We start from the raw sequence: 17,416 nt of genomic DNA, 5'->3' as shown, positions 1-17,416 counted from the left end.
TACCTTGCATTGGAGGCCTAAATTATAGTGGCCTTGTAGGCATGAAAAATGCATGAACTTAATGTGACAAACAGATTGAACCTGTGAGGGAATTTTTTATCCTTTTTTTTCTATGTTTGCCGTTGTTTTGGTGCAGTTGAAGTTTAAAAGCTGTTTTGTGACTCTCCATTGCGACAAATGAACATAGGACAGCATAAAGTCACTTTAAAATAGACCCTGCTTGCGCCAAATTCATTATTTGTTTTGACTAGTTTTTACAATACTACTACCACTACCAAATTTATTAAGACCAATTGCTCTTTAGAGGGACGTGTGTGTTCCAAAAAAAAAAAGAACATTTTGCGGAAAAAAAAAACAATATTATGAGACAAATAAAAAAAAAATTTAGTTCAACATACTTAACTTGATAAATTCAACTTTTAACATAGACAACCAAGTAAAAAACTAATTTTAATGATAAATCCCCTCTTTTTTCTCCACTACAACCCTTGTGACAAGTGGGTACGAGAGATTGTGCTTGCTGTGGGCCTGAGCCCATTTATTATAGGTTCATGGTGTAAGATTAATCTGTGAACGGGATATACCTAGAGTCGAAACATCTTAGTTTCGTGCAGTGCACCAGTGGGGGAAATATCATGACTGACATTAAAGGGGTATTCCTATCTTGGCATTCACATTTAATTCATTTGCCACATGTAAACATTTCTTCAATTGGATGTTATTAAAAAATGTTCCTGTGTGAAGATAATTTCTCATAAATGTAGCCATATTGTTCCTTAGAAACCAGATAGCTTCCTCGGATACGACCACCTCACATTTTGGCAGAAGTGGCCATACATGCGCTATTGTGCCCTGCCTGACCACCAGGAGTCAAGGTTTGTTACCACAGAACGGCTGTGGGACATACAGTAATTCACGCACATTTCAAATACAAAAACCTTTTGTTTCTTTGGGCAATCCCTCCAGCAGTGGTGGCCGTATCCAAGAACACAATCTTGTTTCTAAGGGACCATATGACTACATTGATGAGAAACTATTTTCACCCATGTAAATTTTTTAAAATAAATTTCTTTAATTGAAGAAATGTTTATATATGGCAGATGAATCAAACTGAATGTGAATACCCCTTTAAGTCAGTAACAAATAATCTTCAATGTATCATAATTCCTAAAACTGCAAAAGAGACACCAATTTATAAAAATTGCATAGGGTATTATTCTAGTACTTTTTAAATAGCAAAATAACTTTGTGCATAATGACACGGCAATGTAGATGTGAATGTTAAAGGGCTCTTCACAGATATGTTCACAAAACTGTAAAGCTCTGTAAAAAAGTGTGAGCTACTCTGTATTAGTGTCTTAAAAGTAGTCTTTAATTTTCAGGAGATTCTAATAAGGATTTCCATTGTTAAAGTCTGTGTGTAATGGAAAGGACACAGACCGTGATCCATGATACTGAGCCAAGCTTCCTGCTTCTTTGTAACCTAAATGGTATGGGACAACTAGAAAGAGGTCCTAGCTTCACCAAAGTTAACACAAGTAACTTGACAAATATAATAAACAGAAAAGGAATAGTCAACAAGTTGGGTCACAGGAGAAATAGCAACAAAGAACAAAATCACAAAGGCAGAATAACAGTCTGAACAGTCGCTATGATCAAAATACCCCAACTATAACAAACAACATCTCTCTCACAAAAAAAAGCAGGTCAACATAAACAAAAGCTGGCACTGAGTTGAATGTGAACAAAACATTTATAAGAGAACAGAACCAGAATGATATAAAATATATTTAGGAGGCATGATGGGGGTGGTTCAAGTAGTTTTGTTGGGGATGGAATTTTGGGGTATCTTGGTTTTTATTTTCATGCATTTTGGGTCCTGTAGTCTTAACTGAGACTTCAGTTGCTTATTTTGGAGACCGTATTTATTTTGCAATCAATGTATCCCATGGTTTATTCAGGTACCTTAATTCATTTTGCATTATCTTGTAGGCTATGCAGGTTGGTTTGCTTGTACTAAGTGAAGAAACAAGCACTATGTTCTCATCAATTTACTAAACTCCTTTAACTTACATAGATGAGCAGTGGGGATCCTACTATTGTCTTTTCTGCCATCAGTCCAATCGCTTTATTTCGAATTAACCTTATGGCTTGGAATGGTGAGGCAGTTTTCCTTACATGTCTCAGCTCTGCTTCATGAGTTTAGATTGAGTGATGGCAGCAGCTTGACTTTCTGTTCTTTTTTTTCTACAGACTTTGAAAACATTACTGAACTGATGTATACTTTTATATGTCACATATATATATCTGACACATAAGGTCTCAGATCCCCTGCTATACTGAATATTATATTATGATACTATCTTATAAGACTATTTATACAAAAGCATTTCAGAAAACAATCCAAGCAAATTGCCATTTCTTTTCTATCTAAACAATAAAAATAGATTCATATAGAATATCTTTCATAATCATAAAGTATATTAAAAGTTAATACTATTCATGTGTATCATATAATCATAGAAATAAGATTACAAAATATAATTATAAAGTGATTTTTTTGCAATTGCCTTACATTATTACTGTTTGCCAGACTTATAGGTGAATTTATAATTGCTCACTTTCTGTGCCATCTCTGCTCATGCTGCTTAAAACACAGTGGAGTTTGTGACTTACCAGGAGTAAAAAATATTAATAATGAAACAAAGTGTTCTGAACATTGTAGGACATTGCTCTCTCTAAGATAAACCCCCTGTAACTATCTCTGCTGGGACACGGTGAAGCATGGAAAGGCTATGGCAGGTTCAACATGATGTCTGCTAATTTAACCAGCACTATAATAAGATAAGCCTGATTATAGATGTATTAAAGCAGTTGCCTTTTGTTAGTTTTAAAAGCGTTGCACCTGTTCCACATAGAGGGGTTAAATAATTCTCATTTAAGAAACTATTTCTCTCCCAGCATGAGAAATCATGTTCTGTAGGGAAAAAAGAGCATCTGCAAAATGGCAATCAGTTGACAAAACACTCTTCTTCTACAGTTATTTTGGAAATAGCATTTTGGATCAAACCAAATGAGTTTCAGTATACACAGAAAAAGAAGTAGCGGCAGCTAGCACTCACAGAGGTATTGGTGTGACAGCTAGGCAGATGCAGCACGACCTTTCTGCAATAGGTGTTTTGTATTGAGTGCAAAGTCTAATCAAATGAGTTATATCATGGCACTTGAATGCTTACTGGAATCTGTTCCAGACTTTAAATAAGCTTTTTTCTGTATAATAAAACAGATGCAAACCAAATTTATTCTTGCGTTCCATTTTCAATTTACTACTTACAAAGCCCAGTGGTGAAAATTAATAAAATTCTAGTATATAGTTAGAGCGTTTTAATACAAAAGAAAGTAGAACCATTCGAAAAATAATAGGGCTGATAGATTGTGGCGATTTGTCTTCTGGCTCATGTGAGACAAAGTTTTGCCTCATAAGAGTTCCTGTTCATCTGGTTTAATGGAAAATAGGAAAGAGATGATTAAAGAGGGAAAGTACACGTACGGAGACATCCACTGCTTTGGAAATAGATAGTACTTACTAATATTATCATATGTTTCAGGTAGATTTAAAATGGCTAAACTAATCATGTTTTATGTTTAAAAGATTCTCAAAAAGATTCAAAGAAAAATGTTTTCCTGCCATCTTTGTCCATGTGTGCTGCTAATTTATACACTAAAAGTTCAAATGTTTAGCTGAAACTTGATATTTGTACAATTCTGTTGTGTTTCCCATAAAAATAAAAATCTCAGCATCATGACTTATAATAAAGTGTTATATCATTGCTCAGTTATATTCTGGTAACTGTGCCTAGAACTGACATAGGCAGTTACATACAAGATAGGTTTCATATGTTGTTCTTAAGTTGAATTTGTATGTAAATTGAAACTGTATATTTTATAATTGTAGATACAGACAACTTTTTTTTCCCCAGTGACAATTGGAGTTTCAAACTTTTCTGCTGTATTTGGACCAAGGATTATCAATAAAGCTTCATTGCAGACACCTTACAGCTGATCATTGAAGTCTGGGACTATAATAAAGCTTCCAGAGAGCTTCACCAGAGGTCACAGTAGGCAGAGGGTTTCCGTCTTTAACTAGGGGTCATCTGTAAGTCGGGTGTCATTAAGTAGGGGACCGCCTGTACAGTTTTCTAGAGACTCCACCTTTGATGATGTAAAAATGTAGGCCAAGTTGTCTTATACAGTGCACATACCTTTATGACCTCCCTAGAATGCCTGGGCATGCTCCTGAGGAGGCAGCAGATATTCTCCTGAGTGATATCCTCCCTGACCTAGATTAAAGCACCTCTTGGGCACCTTTTGGTGTGATGCTGCATTGGTGGATGGAACAACAAAATTTATCAGATGTGCTCAATTGGATTCAGGTAAGTCACATAAAACACAGGGTCCACTGCACCTGTATTTAGTCTCGCAATGGGTCTAAGGATTCCATTCCTGTACCTAATGGCATTCAGGGAACCTCTGGCTAGCACATACAGTGCTATATGAACTTCCAAAAAATGTTCCACACTATTACTGACCCATTGCCAAAGTGGTATTCCGGGAGGATGTTGACGGCAGCAGAATGTTTGACAGGGTCTGTCACATGTGCTCAGTGTGAACCTGTAGGCATTCACACTAGGGCACTTTAATGGTAAAAACCATAGATCACTGCCAGCACTGATCATGGGTGCTATTGTCGGGGGTGAGCCCAAATACTTATTCTTCACTTCTGGAAACTCAGAATTCAACACAAACCTGAACATTGAGGATTGGGTCCCCTCTTCCCTATTCTTAAGGTCTATTTTCTTTCCAAAGCTTTACTTTAAAATCCTAATGGTTCCAAAAGCCCACTAAATGTAGTATTTTTAGTTGACTGTACAACTTGTAAATCAATCAGATTTTGTCAACTCTTAAATTATATGCTTATTTTAAAGAAAATAAGCTTCAAAACATTTAATACATTTAATTTTTGATTGCAAATAAAACCAGATTTTTTTCTGAATTCCAAACTACATGTAAGATGTCTTTTATCAAAATGTATCATCTTTCTAGCTGAAATGAATGTGAATTTGTTCTTTGGGGAAATGTATGGCTTCGACATAACCCATTATAAACCTATCACCTTCCTCTACATAGACGTGCTATTATTCCAATCAGTACATTGCAATAAGGTAATAAAAGCGGCACTAAAATACCTTAATAAACAAGTATAGCTTTTTAGTGTCATAAAATGTTCTTTCAAGAGAGCAGCACATTATGCTTTAAGTGAAGCTCTTCATTAGGCTGTGTGGGAAAATGAAGCATGAAAGGTAGACGGAAAAGCATCCTTAATAGTTCCTGTACAGATAATGCAGGCCAAAGACAATCAACGGCCATGGCTCATTTATTTTATGTCTTTGAGCACTCAGAGACAAAATGTTAGTGTTTGGTATACTGTGGGGCTCCTCTGCTTTGCATCAGTAATGAAAAAATGGATTTGCATAACACAGTGTAATTTATACATCCTTCTAATCCCAGTGACAGTATGCAATTGTAAGCCCATATGGAAGCAAATGTGCACACAGCTCTCGGAGCACTAAGAACTGCTCTGCTGACCATTTTCACTTCATGTCCATTTAGCAGGTCACTGAGCTGACATAAGCGAGTCAACTGGGTAGAGGAATAAATGGCTCACATAACATATGGGAACAATGAAAATGAATAAATGCAGAATAAAAATAATGATTGCTTGGAAATGGAGAAGTGTACATTGCAATTAGGGTAATATTAGGAAAAAGCTTTTAGAAGCATTTTAATGCTAATGGTTTTGTACAAAACGCAAAATCATAGTTCGGTAATTATTATTTTCTCCTTAATGAAATGGGTTAAAAAAGCAACATAGGAATAATAGAGATTGAAGCTATGAGAATCTTAGAAAGTCAGCAATACAACATATATTTGCAATACAGTACTATGCTCTGTTGCTGGGTTAAAGGGGTTGTCCACTTTCAAAAAATTAATTATATTGTTTGTGTAATGAAAGGTTATTAAATTCCCTATACAATATACTTTGCGTACTAAATCTTCTCAATCTCTACTTGCTGTAATTCAACAAGAAGCTTCATTGATTACTTCCTGTGGATAAACATCGGCCCATGGTCATTTGATGTCACACATCTCTGATTGCTCTCTGTCATACTATCAAACCATACACCTGTGTGACATCACATGACCGGGGACTAGAGATGAGCGAGCACCAAAATGTGTGCTCGTTATTCGAGTCAAACTTTTCCCGATGCTCGAGTGCTTGTATCGCATAACGAACCCCATTGAAGTCAATAGGAGACTCGAGCATTTTTTAAGGGGACTTGAGAAATAAGGAAGTCAGTCCTGTTTCTTTTTTTTTATTATTTTAATGGAATATTCGTGGAACTTCAAAAAGGAGAATGACCCGTGTTAAACATCTGCAATGTGTTCTTCACACATATTGTTCTTCACATACTATTGTGAAGAACACCTTTCTGTACTAATGTCTTCTGATAAGTTAGCAGATGTACGGAAACATCTGCAATGTGTTCTTCACTGAAGAACACATTGCAGATGTTTCCGTTCATCTGCTAACTTATCCGAAGACACGAGTTCCAAACGTTCTGGTGTACACAATTTCAGTTGTGACCATTATGGTTTTGCATAGCAAATTCTTCTCATGAATGGCTTCTGTCTGCTTCTTCTCTCTGTCTCCAGCCCCTCTACCCTTCTCTGCAAGATTCTACACACAGACACAGACGGACACTTCCTGCCATCAAGCAGCATTGTACAGAGACTTTTTCTAAAAGCAACAGATAATATAAGATCCGGGGGGGGGGGGGCACTCTGTGTGTGTTATAGCTCAGATATATCAGAGCATATGTTATATGTAACAGAGCTGAAGTGTGTCATTGTGTGTTATACTATATATTACACTATACATTATAGTTATATAAACTATATACCAAAAAGGTCTTAAGGCGATCTCAATGAGACCCATTGGTCAATTATTAAAACAAGACTTCTATTAAACAACGTTTAAAATCAAAACTCGTGAATAGAGATGAGCGAACATGCTCGTCCGAGCTTGATGCTCGGTCGAGCATTAGGGTACTCGAAACTGCTCGTTGCTCGGACGAATACTTCGCCCGCTCGAGAAAATGGCAGCTCCCACCGTTTTGCTTTTTGGCGGCCAGAAACAGAGCCAATCACAAGCCAGGAGACTCTGCACTCCACCCAGCATGACGTGGTACCCTTACACGTCGATAGCAGTGGTTGGCTGGCCAGATCAGGTGACCCTGGGATAGACTAGCCGCTGCCCGCGCTGCTCGGATCATTCTGTGTCTGGATGCCGCTAGGGAGAGAGCTGCTGCTGGTCAGGGAAAGCGTTAGGGTGTTCTATTAGCTTACTGTTAGGCAGGAGTGATTCTCAAAGAACCCAACAGCCCTTCTTAGGGCTACAATAACGTTCTACTTTTTTTATTTTAATTTGCATCTAGTACCATTTTGTGAGGAATTAGCAGGGGGACTTGCTACCGTTGTGTTTAGCTCTTAGTGGCACACATATCCATAGCAAAGACCGAAGTGGGAAAATTTAGTAGGGGTTGGATTTCAATTAGGCACTAACTCAGTGTCATCTCATCTGGCATAGTAGTGTGCTTTGATACTTGGCTAGAAAATAGCCATAGGAGAATACAAAGAGCTTACTTACGCATACAGTAGCGTTCTATATATTTGATTTCTGGTTGATCTGCTGGTGGCTGTACTTTCTGCAGTGCATGTACTAGCCAATTCTGAGCAATTTGTAGTGAGACTTGCGACCGCTGTGTTCTGCGCTTAGTGACGCACATATCCATAGCAAAGACCGAAGTGGGAAAATTTAGTAGGGGTTGGATTTCAATTAGGCACTAACTCAGTGTCATCTCATCTGGCATAGTAGTGTGCTTTGATACTTGGCTAGAAAATAGCCATAGGAGAATACAAAGAGCTTACTTACGCATACAGTAGCGTTCTATATATTTGATTTCTGGTTGATCTGCTGGTGGCTGTACTTTCTGCAGTGCATGTACTAGCCAATTCTGAGCAATTTGTAGTGAGACTTGCGACCGCTGTGTTCTGCGCTTAGTGACGCACATATCCATAGCAAAGACCGAAGTGGGAAAATTTAGTAGGGGTTGGATTTCAATTAGGCACTAACTCAGTGTCATCTCATCTGGCATAGTAGTGTGCTTTGATACTTGGCTAGAAAATAGCCATAGGAGAATACAAAGAGCTTACTTACGCATACAGTAGCGTTCTATATATTTGATTTCTGGTTGATCTGCTGGTGGCTGTACTTTCTGCAGTGCATGTACTAGCCAATTCTGAGCAATTTGTAGTGAGACTTGCGACCGCTGTGTTCTGCGCTTAGTGACGCACATATCCATAGCAAAGACCGAAGTGGGAAAATTTAGTAGGGGTTGGATTTCAATTAGGCACTAACTCAGTGTCATCTCATCTGGCATAGTAGTGTGCTTTGATACTTGGCTAGAAAATAGCCATAGGAGAATACAAAGAGCTTACTTACGCATACAGTAGCGTTCTATATATTTGATTTCTGGTTGATCTGCTGGTGGCTGTACTTTCTGCAGTGCATGTACTAGCCAATTCTGAGCAATTTGTAGTGAGACTTGCGACCGCTGTGTTCTGCGCTTAGTGACGCACATATCCATAGCAAAGACCGAAGTGGGAAAATTTAGTAGGGGTTGGATTTCAATTAGGCACTAACTCAGTGTCATCTCATCTGGCATAGTAGTGTGCTTTGATACTTGGCTAGAAAATAGCCATAGGAGAATACAAAGAGCTTACTTACGCATACAGTAGCGTTCTATATATTTGATTTCTGGTTGATCTGCTGGTGGCTGTACTTTCTGCAGTGCATGTACTAGCCAATTCTGAGCAATTTGTAGTGAGACTTGCGACCGCTGTGTTCTGCGCTTAGTGACGCACATATCCATAGCAAAGACCGAAGTGGGAAAATTTAGTAGGGGTTGGATTTCAATTAGGCACTAACTCAGTGTCATCTCATCTGGCATAGTAGTGTGCTTTGATACTTGGCTAGAAAATAGCCATAGGAGAATACAAAGAGCTTACTTACGCATACAGTAGCGTTCTATATATTTGATTTCTGGTTGATCTGCTGGTGGCTGTACTTTCTGCAGTGCATGTACTAGCCAATTCTGAGCAATTTGTAGTGAGACTTGCGACCGCTGTGTTCTGCGCTTAGTGACGCACATATCCATAGCAAAGACCGAAGTGGGAAAATTTAGTAGGGGTTGGATTTCAATTAGGCACTAACTCAGTGTCATCTCATCTGGCATAGTAGTGTGCTTTGATACTTGGCTAGAAAATAGCCATAGGAGAATACAAAGAGCTTACTTACGCATACAGTAGCGTTCTATATATTTGATTTCTGGTTGATCTGCTGGTGGCTGTACTTTCTGCAGTGCATGTACTAGCCAATTCTGAGCAATTTGTAGTGAGACTTGCGACCGCTGTGTTCTGCGCTTAGTGACGCACATATCCATAGCAAAGACCGAAGTGGGAAAATTTAGTAGGGGTTGGATTTCAATTAGGCACTAACTCAGTGTCATCTCATCTGGCATAGTAGTGTGCTTTGATACTTGGCTAGAAAATAGCCATAGGAGAATACAAAGAGCTTACTTACGCATACAGTAGTGTTCTATATATTTGATTTCTGGTTGATCTGCTGGTGGCTGTACTTTCTGCAGTGCATGTACTAGCCAATTCTGAGCAATTTGTAGTGAGACTTGCGACCGCTGTGTTCTGCGCTTAGTGACGCACATATCCATAGCAAAGACCGAAGTGGGAAAATTTAGTAGGGGTTGGATTTCAATTAGGCACTAACTCAGTGTCATCTCATCTGGCATAGTAGTGTGCTTTGATACTTGGCTAGAAAATAGCCATAGCAATAGGATAGCATTGTTTGGTTTTAAAAACTCAAAAAAAAACAAAAAACACAAAAAAAAAAAAAAAACACAAAAAAAAACAAAAAAAAGTAAAAAAAAAAATAAAGTTATAACTCTCATTTTAAAAATGTTTAACCCGAGGGCTAGGGGTAGAGGACGAGGGCGGGGACGTGGGCGTCCAACTACTGCAGGGGTCAGAGGCCGTGGTCCTGGGCGGGGTGAGACACCACCTGCTGATGAGGGAGCAGGGGAACGCTGCAGAGCTACACTCCCTAGGTTCATGTCTGAAGTTACTGGGACTCGTGGTAGAGCACTGTTGAGGCCAGAACAGTGCGAACAGGTGATGTCGTGGATTGCTGACAATGCTTCGAGCAATTTGTCCACCACCAGTCAGTCTTCCACGCAGTCCACCCATGTCACCGAAATCGCCACTCCTCCAGCTCCTGCACCTCAGCCTCCTCCCCCCCAGTCTGCCCCCTCCCAGGAAAATTTGGCATTTGAACCGGCATACTCTGAGGAACTGTTTTCTGGACCCTTCCCACAGTCACAAACCACTTGTCCGGTTGCTGCTGAGCAATTTTCCGATGCCCAGGTTTTCCAACAGTCACAGTCTGTGGGTGATGATGACCTTCTTGACGTAGTGGAAGTGTGTAAAGAGGTGTCCGACGATGAGGAGACACGGTTGTCAGACAGTGGGGAAGTTGTTGTCAGGGCAGGAAGTCCGAGGGGGGAGCAGACTGAGGGATCGGAGGATGATGAGGTGACAGACCCAAGCTGGGTTGAGAGGCCGGGTGAACACAGTGCTTCTGAGACGGAGGAGAGTCCTCGACCAGAACAGGTTGGAAGAGGCAGTGGTGGGGCCAGACGGAGAGGCAGGGCCAGAGCTGGTGCATCAGCGCCAAATGTGTCAACTAGTGAAGCTCCCGTGGCGAGGGCTCCTGCGGCGAGGGCTAGATCTTCAGAAGTCTGGAGGTTCTTTAAGGAAACACCGGATGACCGACGGACTGTGGTGTGCAACATTTGCCAAACCAGGCTCAGCAGGGGTTCCACCACTACTAGCTTAACTACCACCAGTATGCGCAGGCATATGAATGCTAAACACCCCACTCAGTGGCAACAAGCCCGTTCACCTCCGGCCGTGCACACCACTGCTCCTTCCCCTGTGTCAGCTGCTAGTCAGCCCCCTGCCCAGGACCCTGCCACAAAAACCCCATCGTCGCCTCCACGATCCTCCACAGCATCCACCAGCGTTCAGCTCTCCATACCCCAGACGCTGGAGCGAAAACGCAAATATAGTGCAACCCACCCGCACGCCCAAGCCCTTAATGTGCACATCTCCAGATTGCTTAGCCTGGAGATGCTGCCCTATAGGCTAGTAGAGACCGAGGCCTTTCGCAACCTCATGGCGGCGGCCGCCCCTCGGTATTCGGTCCCCAGCCGCCACTACTTTTCCCGATGTGCCGTCCCAGCCCTGCACCAGCACGTGTCAGACAACATCATCCGTGCCCTGACCAACGCCGTTTCTGACAAGGTCCACCTGACCACGGACACGTGGACGAGTGCTGCCGGGCAGGGCCACTATATATCGCTGACGGCACATTGGGTTAACTTGGTGGACGCTGGGACCGAGTCTGACACTGGGGCTGCTCATATACTGCCGACGCCGAGGATTGCGGGGCCTACCTCGGTCCAGGTGTTTCAGGCCTACTATGCCTCCTCCTCCTCCCACCCCTCCTCCACCTCCTCCTCCGAACTACCATCCGTGGGCACGGCGCCATCAGTCGGTAGCTCTAGGCACAGCAGCAGTGCCGCCGCTAAGCGACAGCAGGCGGTGCTCAAACTGCTGAGCCTAGGCGACAAAAGGCACACCGCCCAAGAGCTATTACAGGGCATCACGGCGCAGACTGATCTGTGGCTGGCACCGCTGAACCTCAAGCCGGGAATGGTTGTGTGTGACAACGGCCGTAACCTGGTGGCGGCTCTGCAACTCGGCAGACTGACACATGTGCCATGCCTGGCCCATGTGTTAAATCTGATAGTTCAGCGTTTCCTCAAGACATACCCCAATCTGTCTGATTTGCTCACGAAGGTGCGCCGCATCTGTGCGCATTTCAGGAAGTCCAGCCCAGATGCTGCCACTCTCAGGGCAGCGCAGCGCCGCCTCCAACTGCCCGCTCACCGACTGTTGTGCGACGTGCCCACGAGGTGGAATTCAACACTGACCATGTTATCCAGAGTTTACCAGCAGCGCAGAGCGATTGTAGACTGCCAGATGTCAACTTCCACCAGAACTGGTAGTCAGGTCAGTCAGCTTCCTCAAGTCTACAATGAGGAGTGGACGTGGATGTCTGATATCTGTCAGGTGCTGAGTAACTTTGAGGAGTCAACACAGATGGTCAGTGGCGATGCCGCCATCATCAGCCTCACCATCCCGCTGCTTGGCCTGTTGAAAAACTCTCTGGTCAGCATGAAGTCGGAAGCTTTGCGCTCGTCACAAGAGACAGGGGAAGAATATTCCCTTGTTGATAGCCAAAGCACCCTCAGGTCTGTTTCTCAGCGCATATCGGAGGAGGTGGAGGTGGAGGAGGATGAGGAGGAAGAGGAGGAGAATGTTGGTGAGACACAAGAGGGGACCATTGTTGAGTCCTTTACTGTTCAGCGTGTATGGGCAGAAGAAGAGGAGTTGGAGGAGTTGGAGGAGGAGGAAATGGACAGTCAGGCCAGTGAGGGGAGTGAATTCTTACGCGTTGGTACTCTGGCGCATATGGCAGATTTCATGCTAGGCTGCCTATCCCGTGACCCTCGCGTTCAAAGAATTTATTCCAGCACCGATTACTGGGTGTTCACTCTCCTGGACCCACGGTACAAGCAAAATCTTTCCACTCTCATCCCTGCAGAGGAAAGGAGTGTGAGAATGCATGAATACCAGCAGGCCCTGGTGCACAAGCTGAAACAGTATTTCCCTTCTGACAGCGCTAGCGGCAGAGTGCGTAGTTCTGCGGGACAAGTAGCGAGGGAGAGTAGGCGAGCAGGCAGCTTGTCCAGCACTGGCAAGGGTACGCTTTACAAGGCTTTTGCCAGCTTTATGTCACCCCAGCAAGACACTGTCACTTGTCCCCAGTCTCGGCAGAGTAGGGCTGATCTTTACAGAAAGATGGTGAGGGAGTACGTAGCTGACCATACCATCGTCCTAAATGATCACACAGCTCCCTACAACTACTGGGTTTCAAAGCTGGACATGTGGCACGAACTGGCGCTGTACGCCTTGGAGGTTCTTGCCTGCCCTGCCGCTAGCGTCTTGTCCGAGCGGGTTTTCAGTGCAGCTGGTGGCATCATCACCGATAAGCGTACACGCCTGTCGACTGACAGCGCTGACAGGCTGACGCTTATTAAAATGAATAAAGGCTGGATTTCTCAGAATTTCCAATCTCCACCAGGTGAAGGAAGCTCAACCTGAATAATTGATCCACTCCTCCTCCTCCTCATTTTCCTCCTTCTCCTCCTCTTTGTACAGTAAAGCAGAGGAAAATGGCTATTTTTTGACAGGGCCCACTGGCTCTTGCTATAGTACTTCATGCATTTAATTTTTCTGGAGGGCCACCTACCCGGTCCTCTGTTTGAAACAATTTTTGTGAGTGCCACATACAGGCACTCAATCTATTCCATTTTACTGCAGGGCCACCTACCTGCTCCTCTGGTTTGAAACATTTTTGGGACTGCCACATACAGGCACTCAATCTATTCCATTTTACTGGAGGGCCACCTACCTGCTCCTCTGGTTTGAAAAATGTTTGGGACTGCCACATACAGGCACTATCCAAATTAAATTGTCTCCATAGCAGCCTCCACACGTTGTCTCCATTGCTACCTCCAAAAGTCGTCCATATAGCTGCCTCCATACATCGTCCCTTTATCAAACGAGGTGTGTCAGGCAGAAATTTGGGTTGTTTTCATGGATTCCACATCAAAGTTGCTAACTTTGTCGCCACCCTGCTGTGTTATCCACAAAATATACTGGCAAACTTTTACCATTTAGGGATATTATTTCAGCGCTTCTTGCGCATCTGTTTACATTCCCCTCACCCGGCATATCCTAAACTTATAAGAACGCTACTACACTTGATCTTATACAAAAGGTTCTTAGAAGTGCTGTTTGGGGAGTAGCCTAGAGACAGGGGCTTGAATTGGCGAAAGCTCGCCTGGCAGCGGAGCGCCAGCTCCATGCGCATCATGCGCTTCTTGCGCATCTGTTTACATTCCCCTCACCCGGCATATCCTAAACTTATAAGAACGCTACTACACTTGATCTTATACAAAAGGTTCTTAGAAGTGCTGTTTGGGGAGTAGCCTAGAGACAGGGGCTTGAATTGGCGAAAGCTCGCCTGGCAGCGGAGCGCCAGCTCCATGCGCATCATGCGCTTCTTGCGCATCTGTTTACATTCCCCTCACCCGCCATATCCCAAACTTATAAGAACGCTACTACACTTAACTTGGTGCAGGCTGGGACCGAGTCTGACCCTGGGGCTGGTCATATACTGCCGACGCAGAGAATTGCGGGGCCTACCTCGGTCCAGGTCTCAAAGGCCTACTATACCTCCTCCCACCCCTCCTCCACCTCCTCCTCCTCCGAATTACCATCCGTGGGCATGGCGCCATCAGTCGGTAGCTCTAGGCACAGCAGCAGTGCCGTCGCTAAGCGACAGCAGGCGGTGCTGAAACTGCTGAGCCTAGGCGATAAAAGGCACACCGCCCAAGAGCTATTACAGGGCATTCCACATCAAAGTTGTTAACTTTGTCGCCACCCTGCTGTGTAATCCACAAAATATACTTGCAAACTTTTACCATTTAGGGATATTATTTCAGCGCTTCTTGCGCATCTGTTTACATTCCCCTCACCCGCCATATCCTAAACTTATAAGAACGCTACTACACTTGATCTTATACAAAAGGTTCTTAGAAGTGCTGTTTGGGGAGTAGCCTAGAGACAGGGGCTTGGATTGGCAAAAGCTCGCCTGGCTGCAGAGCGCCAGCTCCATCCCAAGATCCAACTAACATAGTTGCAGCACCTTTAATCTACTACTAGTTCACTGCCTCCATAATAATAATAATAATAATCTTTATTTATATAGCGTCATCATATTCTGTAGCGCTTTACAAATCATAGGAAACAAATACAAATGTAATGTAACAGAGCACAACATTTGTATGGAACAACAGGAGTGAGGTCCCTGCTCGCCAGAGCTTACGGTTTATGAAGATGATGGGGTAACACGAGGTAAAAGAATATTTAATGGTCAAGCCATTCTTCTTAGGGAATAGAAAAAAATATAATAAATGGAATTGCTGTCGCTTGAACCACTCAGCCGTCATCTTATATACCAGGTCCAGGGTGAATGGGACTGCAGAGAAGTCTGGTGCCTGTTGGTTGCTGGATAACAGATGGGAGGACGACACAGGACGGGTTAGTAGAAGAGTTAAAACTTCATGCAGTTAATGAGTGTTATAGGCTTGCCTAAAGAAATGGGTTTTAAGAGCACGTTTGAAACTTTGGAGGTTAGGTATTAGTCTGATAGTCCAGGGCAGAGCATTCCATAGAATTGGTGCAGCTCTAGAGAAGTCTTGGAGACGCGAGTGGGAGGTCCGCACTAGGGTAGAGGTTAATCTAAGATCACTGGCGGATCTAAGAGCACGGGTTGGGCGATAGACTGAGATAAGAGAGGAGAGGTAGGGGGGTGCAGCATTATACAGAGCTTTATGGATGAGGGTTATTATTATTTTAAACTGTATTCGAAAGGAGACTGGCAGCCAGTGCAGCGACTGGCATGAACTGTAAGCATACATGGTCCCCTTATCAAACGAGCTGTGTCAGGCAGAATTTTGGGTTGTTTTCATGGCTTCCATGTTAACTTTGTCGCCACCCTGCTGTGTAATCCACAAAATATACTGGCAAACTTTTATCATGTACCGATATTATTTGAGCGCTTCTTGCTCACCTCCTTTGGTTCCTCTCTGACACCCATTGGTTTGAAGCCTGAGTCCAATTAGGGTATGTCGCCATGCCACTCTCTAGCCTGCTGCCGCTGCCTCTGCCTCTGCATGCCGTCCCCTATAGTGTCAGGGTCAATTATTGGATGTTTTACATGCTATCTAGCTTCATTCTGTCACTCTGTCATGACCATGCTGTTGCCCATAATTTTGGCATAATGGTGCGATTAAGCAGCCTCAGAGGCATCCATGCATGCTGCCCCTGCTGTTTCCTGTCCATTTCCGTGGTGTTTCCATCCTTTTCTGAGGTTCCCAGGTGTTTGGCCAAGCTTCCCTGTGCAGAGCCTTGGTCCCCTTGAAAAATGCTCGAGTCTCCCATTGACTTCAATGGGGTTCGTTATTCGAGACGAGCACTCGAGCATCGGGAAAAGTTCGTCTCGAATAACGAGTACCCGAGCATTTTAGTGTTCGCTCATCTCTACTCGTGAACTAATGTTTATCCTTCAGTGAATTAAAAATCTACAGGCAGCATGGAGTATCAGTCTTTGGCCTAAGACTTCCAATGGATAGAAATCTTTCCATATGATGAATATTTGTATTGAAACTTTAAATACATAATATGAAAATAATATAATTGAGCGATTTTATGTTTTTCAACAACTTGTAGATCTTGCTATACCTTCTGTATTTCCAGTCAGTGGATGTAAACCAGCATTCTGTTTGCTGCTATCTGATGATAATTGCTTGCAATGGAAAATTTCAGTTTCCTAAAGGAAATTGTAGCAAGCAAAGAAGAAACGCTTCAGAGAAGATGTGTGTGCACAATTGATGTACTGTATATTTTAAGATGCCACTTATGCAGCTAGATTCAAGAAAGCATGAAAGTAGTTTCCTGAATGTGATCCCCATGCAAGTAATGAAATGTCTCTCTTGATGTCAGTAAAACAGACAAACAAGAAATGGTGCTGAGAATTTAAGATATAGCGTAATCTTTAAAAGCGTGAATTACCATAGAGAAATGTTTGAAAGTAAGGCAAATAGACTCTAAGTGTACAGGTAAGGCTACATGCACACTGATGTATGCCCGCTCGGCTACGGCCAGGTGGCCATACGTCAGCCATGATGGGGAGGCGATCCACGGCTCATGGTCCGTAACATGAGGAAAGATAGGAAATGTCCTATCTTTTCCTAATGTGTGGAGTAGTACAGTGAAGCAAGTGTGTGGCATTGTATCGCTCTGTGCGGTCATGGGGGACATGTACGGCCATACATACGCTCCCCTATGGTTGTGTGAATGTGGCCTTAACCTGCCCTTATACTTTGCTTTCTGTTGGGGTCTTTCAGTGCATGGTGGGGGTCAAAAACCATGTGCAGGAAGGAGGAAGAGGTTAGGCTGAATTCACATC

General features: G+C 43.1%; 1 protein-coding gene across 7 annotated transcripts in view; it reads right to left on the bottom strand.

The window, feature by feature from the left end:
* The window catches only part of LINGO2 (leucine rich repeat and Ig domain containing 2), an 840,065-nt gene that overhangs the window by 499,898 nt on the left and 322,751 nt on the right, over positions 1 to 17,416 (bottom strand). The gene's annotated exons all lie outside the window — the stretch shown is intronic.

Source organism: Engystomops pustulosus, chromosome 1 (genome assembly GCF_040894005.1).
Source record: "Engystomops pustulosus chromosome 1, aEngPut4.maternal, whole genome shotgun sequence".
In the NCBI taxonomy this organism is placed as follows: Eukaryota; Metazoa; Chordata; class Amphibia; order Anura; family Leptodactylidae; genus Engystomops; species Engystomops pustulosus.
The sequence above is the reverse complement of the archived record's forward strand: the minus strand, read 5'-3'. Positions and strand labels throughout refer to the sequence as shown.